The sequence below is a fragment of the Pongo abelii genome, chromosome Y, assembly GCF_028885655.2.
Source record: "Pongo abelii isolate AG06213 chromosome Y, NHGRI_mPonAbe1-v2.0_pri, whole genome shotgun sequence".
Taxonomy (NCBI): Eukaryota; Metazoa; Chordata; class Mammalia; order Primates; family Hominidae; genus Pongo; species Pongo abelii.
In genome coordinates, this window is record NC_072009.2 from 5,375,603 (window position 1) to 5,384,386 (window position 8,784).

Sequence of the window (8,784 nt, forward strand, 5' to 3'; positions counted from 1 at the left end):
CTCAGTGTTCAGCAGGAAACTTCTACTGTCATACTGTCATATCAGTGTATATATTTTGACTGAGTATAAATATACCATTAATTAGGATGGTTATAGCTTTGTATTGATTTATTTCTAGAAATCATATTCTTGCATATCTGCTCACATAAAACTGAAAGACATTACTCCACCTCAGCATACATTTACAATGTTTGATTAAATGCATGTGATACTCAAGTGAATCTTCTCAGTACATGTTCTCTTCAGGGAATAATAGCCAGATGCCTGTGTTACCAAGACATATATTTCTTTATAAGGGCACCTTATATATGATTTTTGTGCTCACTAGAAGTTTAGGGTGAGTACTGACTAAAAAGTATATAACAAAATATGCTTTTTATCTATTTATAATGATTACATTCAAATTTTTATAATTCTACTGTTATTGAAAGCTTCTGGATATAGTAAGTCAGAGTGTATGATTGCTGTAAAATGAGCCATTGAATTAACTATTTATGTGAATTAAGTTCTTTATTAATACCAATAAAAATTAATGTTAATGTTTATGACAGCCAATTTTAAATTTGTCCTATATCAAAAGCTGCTTATTCTATTGATTGGATTGACAATAAGTAAAGGTTGTAGATTTGAACTTATGAAATGTATTTTTACTGATAAAATATCACTCATGTATATTATGCAGTTAAGTTTTACATAATATCTTGCTTGAAAACAGTTCTATATATGTGTATATACATATAGACAAATATGGATGTACAGATTGATAAATATACATTTATAGATATAAATAGATAAAGAAATAAGATCACAAAATATTTTCATACTAAAAGTACTAGGAATACATAATAATTTTCTATGCATGACATCACTAGGATGCTCATCTTCATTAACATGTGAAAAAATCCTGGTAACCATTAAGATTATGACATGTGCATCTAAAAACAGAGCCCTCATACATATGAAGCAAAAACTAACAGAATTGAAGGTAGAAATAGACAATTCAAAAATAATAGAGACTTCAATAATCCACTTTCAGTCAAGGATAGAACAATAAAACAAAATCAAAAAATGAAATAGATGATTTGAACAAATACTAGATCTAACAGACATTCATGAAACGCTCCACCCAGAAACAGAAGAATACACAGTTTCATCAAATGCTTATAAGGATGCCATCTAGAAAGTGAAAAAAAATCCAGAGAAAGGAAGAAAACAGGTGTAAATATACTTGATGAGGGTCTAGTAACCAGAATATGTAATAAACTTATAACCCTAATAAAAAGACAAACGACTACTTAAAAAATAGGCAAATGATTTCAATAGGTATTTTTCCAAAAAAGCTTTATAAATGGCCAGTAAACACATAAAAAGATACTCAGCATAATTAGTCACTGAGAATTCAAATCAAAACCACAATAAGACACCACCTTATTCCCAATCGAATGGTTATAATTTTTAAAACAGAAATACAAGTGTTGGTAAAGATGTGCAAAAATTGGAACTCTCCTACATGGCAGATGCTAACTAAAAATCATACAACTGCTTTGAAAAACAGTTTAGCAGTTCATCAAAATGTAAAAACCATATAATTCTGCAATTTTGCTCCTAGGCGTATGCCCAAGATAATTGAAAACATGTGTTCTTACCAGAAGCTTGTACACAAATATTCATAGAAGCATTATTCGAAATAGACAAAAAGTGGAAACAACCCAAATGTCCATCAACTGATTGATGGCTAAAAAAATGTTTGTGATATATACATAAAATGGAATATTATTCAGCCAGAAAAATAACGAAATACTGACACACGCTACAATATGAATGAACCCGGAAAACATTATTCTATGTGAAAGAAGCCAGTCACAAGAAATCTCATATGGTATAATTCAATTTATATGAAGTACCTAAAATAAGTGAATCTATAAAAACAGAAAATAATTAGTGGTGACCAGGGACAGAGGGAAGGGAGGAATGAGGGGTGATTGCTGGTGGATATAGGTTTGCTTTAGGAGGTGGTAAAAATATTCTGGAGTTAAATAGTGGTGATGGTTGCATAACATTGTGAATATTTTAAAAAATACTGTATTACATATTTTAAAAAGGTGAATTTTATGTTAGATGAACTCTTTCTAAATAAATAAGAGGACAGATACTAATACAGGTGTTTGTTTTGAATTGCTTAAAGCATTAACAGAGATCTGACCACAGTGACTTAAAGAAAGTGTTTTAATGCACACACACATGCATTCAAATAAAATCCAAAGAGAGAGTGTTCAAGGATAGCAAATGTGATAGTTACAATAATATGCCTCTAAAGATATCCATGTTCAAATCTGCAAACCATTAAAGGAAAAAAAAGACTTTAAATAAACAGGCTGGGAACAATAATTGAAACATATATGATAGGAAAAGGGATAGATAGAAGAGAGATAGCTCCTAGAAATTGAGAAGAAAAAAACCAAATCTTCATTAAAAATATGGAATAAAAGAAATGGAAATTTTACAGGAATCTAAATGTCCCTTGACCAAATGAAAATATGCATAAAATTACTTATAATAATATAAATCTAAATTACAACTACACAGCTGGTACTGTTTCTCATAAGCCATATAAGAAAAAATCCAAAAGTTTGACAACACCATCTGTTGGTGAGCTGTGAGGAAAATGACATTTTCATATAGCTGGTAGAAACACAATATGATACAAGTTCTGTGAAGAGAAGAATAAATTTTTGAAAAATAACCAGAGTATATAACTTTTGACCCAGTAGTCCCATTTCTAGATGTCTGTCGTACAGATACACCTGCACAGTTTTGAAATGACAAATCTCTACACATGCCTATTACAAAATCATTTGCAACAACAAAATATTGGGAAAAACATGCATATTAGAACAGTCCAAGTATCCAAAAATGGGGAACTTATTAAATAAATGATGATGCATCAAATTCAGTATTGTACAGACATGCAAAAGAAAGAGGAAATTATCTGCACTGTGTCATTGAGAAATGCCCAGGATATATTTTCAAGTCAAAACAGCAAGGTATGTAAAAATGTGTATAATGATATATTTATGTAAGAGTGAGTGTGAGGATCATTATATGTCTCTGTGTGTGTGTGTGTATGTGTGTGTGTGAGTGTGTTCTGCTTACACTTGCTCATACACCAACAATTATAATTACCTATGGTATGATAGTGGGGATAGAGAATGGGTAAAGGGTACGGTGGTGAAAATGAGTCTTTTTCCTTTATTTTATGTGTCTTATAAGACACATTACATATTCAAAATAAGTTAAATAAAACAAATTTAAACTTACAAAGAGGGAAAAAATCTTTGAGAACAATTCTTGCATCAAATTCAGTTTTGTCAAAACATCCTCATGACGTAGCCCAAAGTTTCTGTCTCTTATGAAAGCCAGTGGTTCTTAATCTCTAATTTCTCATCCTCATTTATCTAATAACACATCACTTTAAGAATTGAAAGTCTTTACTTGCATGAATGCCAGAACTGAAGCAACATTCCAAGTACTAAAGAATGAGTTCACCTCCAAATGCATCCCTCTAATAGTCAAGTAGATGTGTTAAACACTATTGTAGGGGCCATGATACCTAAAGAAATAAGCATTCCACACAAAAATTGATCTCTTCCATGTACTTACTTGACAGGGAAGCTGGTACTACTCCTATTTTTGAAAAAGGACTACTGTTTTATTTTTTTATTTTCTCTTTTTTTGGGGGGTTTTTTGTTTGTTTGTTTCTAAAGCTGACTTTGAGACGTAGAAACCCTAACATCAATGTGCTCAGTATGCTTTTATGGTAAAGCCCAGCTATTACAGTCTGAGGTTAGGAAACCAATAATGAAATTAACATTACAAATGACATGGACACTATTTTTGGAGATATATAATTTTTGCGTGAATTGCATTCAACGTAACTAAAATTGCTGAGCACATGGCATATCACATCAGCTAAAACACCAAGGGAAATTATAATACCCCATCATGAGGATTTCTCTAGCCACAAAATGTTACAGCCATTAACTAGCAACCAGGACTTACTACGTTGATTCACCAGGTACATAAAGAAGTTGTCTTTACATAAAAGTGTCTAAGTAGAAAACTAGAGTCACCCAAACACAATTCTTAAAGATTTAGGGCAAAACCAGCCATATATATATACACACACATACATGGAATATATATATACACATATATCGAATATATATATACACATATATGGAATATATATATATAAATATATGGAATATATATATATACACATATATGGAATATATATGCAATATATATACACATAAGGAATATATATATATGGAATATAAATGTAAGAAATATATATATGGAATATATATATAAGGAATGCATATATAGAATATATATGGAATATATATCTAAGGAATATATATATTGAATATATATAAGGAATACATATATGGAATATATATATGGAATACATATAAATAAGGAATATATACACACAGAATACATACATAAGGAATATATACACATGGAATACATACATATAAGGAATATATACACACGGAATACATATATATAAGGAATATATACACATGGAATACATATATATAAGGAATATATACACACGGAATACGTACATATAAGGAATATATACACATAGGATACATATAAGGAATATATACACATGGAATACATACATATAAGGAATATACACACACGGAATACATACATATAAGGAACATATACACACGGAATACATACATATAAGGAATATATATATATAAGGCATATATATCTGGAATGTATATATAAGGCATATATATCTGGAATATATATATAAGGCATATATATATCTGCAATATATATAAGGCATATATATGGAATATATATAGGGCATATATATATCTAGAATATATATATATGCCATATATATATCTGGAATATATATATAAAGCATACATATATCTGGAATATATATATAAGGCATATATATATCTGGAATATATATATAAGGCAAACATATATCTGGAATATATATATAAGGCATACATATATCTGGAATATATATATATATAAGGCATACATATATCTGAAATATATATATGAGGCATACATATATCTGGAATATATATATATATGAGGCACATATATATCTGGAATATATATATATGAGGCACATATATATCTGGAGTATATATGTATGAGGCACATATATATATCTGGAATATATACATATATGAGGCACATATATATATATCTGGAATATACACATATATGAGGCACACATATACATCTGGAATATACACATATATGAGGCACACATATACATCTGGAATATACACATATATGAGGCACACATATACATCTGGAATATACACATATATGAGGCACACATATACATCTGGAATATACACATATATGAGGCACACATATACATCTGGAATATACACATATATGAGGCACACATATACATCTGGAATATACACATATATGAGGCACACATATACATCTGGAATATACACATATATGAGGCACACATATACATCTGGAATATACACATATATGAGGCACACATATACATCTGGAATATACACATATATGAGGCACACATATACATCTGGAATATACACATATATGAGGCACACATATACATCTGGAATATACACATATATGAGGCACACATATACATCTGGAATATACACATATATGAGGCACACATATACATCTGGAATATACACATATATGAGGCACACATATACATCTGGAATGTACACATATATGAGGCACACATATACATCTGGAATGTACACATATATGAGGCACACATATACATCTGGAATGTACACATATATGAGGCACACATATACATCTGGAATGTACACATATATGAGGCACACATATACATCTGGAATGTACACATATATGAGGCACACATATACATCTGGAATGTACACATATATGGGCACACATAGGTATCTGGAATGTACACATATATGAGGCACACATAGGTATCTGGAATGTACACATATATGAGGCACACATAGGTATCTGGAATGTACACATATATGAGGCACACATAGGTATCTGGAATGTACACATATATGAGGCACACATAGGTATCTGGAATGTACACATATATGAGGCACACATATGTATCTGGAATGTACACATATATGAGGCACATATATGTATCTGGAATGTACACATATATGAGGCACATATATGTATCTGGAATGTACACATATATGAGGCACATATATGTATCTGGAATGTACACATATATGAGGCACATATATGTATCTGGAATGTACACATATATGAGGCACATATATGTATCTGGAATGTACACATATATGAGGCACATATATGTATCTGGAATGTACACATATATGAGGCACATATATGTATCTGGAATGTACACATATATGAGGCACATATATGTATCTGGAATGTACACATATATGAGGCACATATATGTATCTGGAATGTACACATATATGAGGCACATACATGTATCTGGAATGTACACATATATGAGGCACATACATGTATCTGGAATGTACACATATATGAGGCACATACATGTATCTGGAATGTACACATATATGAGGCACATATATGTATCTGGAATGTACACATATATGAGGCACATATATGTATCTGGAATGTACACATATATGAGGCACATATATGTATCTGGAATGTATACATATATGAGGCACATATATGTATCTGGAATGTATACATATATGAGGCACATATATGTATCTGGAATGTATACATATATGAGGCACATATATGTATCTGGAATGTATACATATATGAGGCACATATATGTATCTGGAATATATATATATATGAGGCACATATATATCTGGAATATATATATATATGAGGCATATATATATATCTGGAATATATATATGAGTCACATATATATCTGGAATATATATATGAAGCAAATATATATCTGGAATATATATGGGGAATATATATAAGGAATGTATATATGGAATACAAATAATATATATTATATATTATACTGTATATATATTTTATATATTATATATTATATGTTATATATAATATATGTTATATATTATATTATATATTATATATGTTATATATTATATTATATATTATATATGTCATATATTATATTATATATTATATATGTTATATATGCCTTATATATATTCCATATATTATATACATAATGTATATATAGTCCATATGTATTCCTTATATATATTATATATGGAATATATATAATATATACATTATATATAATATATATGGAATATATATAAAAGGAATATATATATGGAATATATATATAAGGAATATATATACAGAATATATATATAAGGAATATATATGGCATATATGTATAAGGAATATATATATGGAATTATATATAAAGAATATATTTAGAATATATATAAGGAATGTATATATGGAACATATATATGTGGAATATATATATGGAACATATATATGTGGAATATATATATGGAACATATATATGTGGAATATATATATGTGGAATATATATATAAGGAATATATATATGGGATATATATATAAGGAATATATAAATGGGATATATATGTATAAGGAATATATATATATGGGATAGATATATAAGGAATATTTATATATGGGATATATATATAAGGTGTGTATATATATAGGATATATATAAGAAATATATATAGAATATGTATGGAATATATGTGTATGGAATATATATAAGGAATACATATGGAATATATATATAAGGAACATATATATAAGGAATACATGTGGAATATATATATATGGAATATATATACATAAAGAATATATGTATGGAATATATATATAAAGAATATATGTATGGAATATGTATATATAAAGAACATATATTCCATATATATGGAAAAAGAATATATATATGGAATATATATATACAAAGTATATATATGGAGTATATATATAAAGTATATATGGAATATGTATATAAGGAATATATATATATATAAAGAATCAGAGGGTGATTCCTTCTCTCAGATAATTGTTCCCTTTTATTATCAGCTTATAGGAACTTATGGTGAACCTACATTCTCTCTCCCAGGATAGGTAACAACTCGAGGAGAAAGAGAATACAACTGACAACAATTTTCCCACTGTCAAGGACAGGTTCTGAATAAAACTTGGATGAATTAATTACTGATGTGTTTAAGTATTCTAATTTTTTTTTCTTTTTTTTTGAGTTGGAGTCTCTCTCTGCCGTCAGGCTGGAATGTAGTGGCATGATCTTGGCTCACTGCCACCTCCACCTCCCAGGTTCAAGTGATTCTCCTGCCTCAACCTCTTGAGTAGCTCGGACTCCAGGCACCCACTACCACACCCAGCTGATTTTTGTATTTTTTTTTTTTTTAGTAGAGATGGGGTTTCACCATGTTAGCCAGGATGGTCTCGATCTCTTGACCTTGTGATCTGCCTGCCCCTGCCTTTCGAAGTGCTGGGATTACAAACTAAGTATTCTAATATTTGTTATACATATAGGAATCCTGATCACCCTTGGGAAGTGATTTGCCTGAGTTTGATCACAACCCAACTTGATAGCTATATGGCAAGTAACTCTTTCACTTGCCTTTCTTCCATGCCACACTGGTGTATTCATCAAAAAACACTTTTCCCTTGTCAGCTACTGAGACTTCTATTCTCTATGATAAAAGATTCCATATCCTTATTCCAAACAACTTGCTTACCAATCCCATCTTATCCAGATCCATTAGTGAA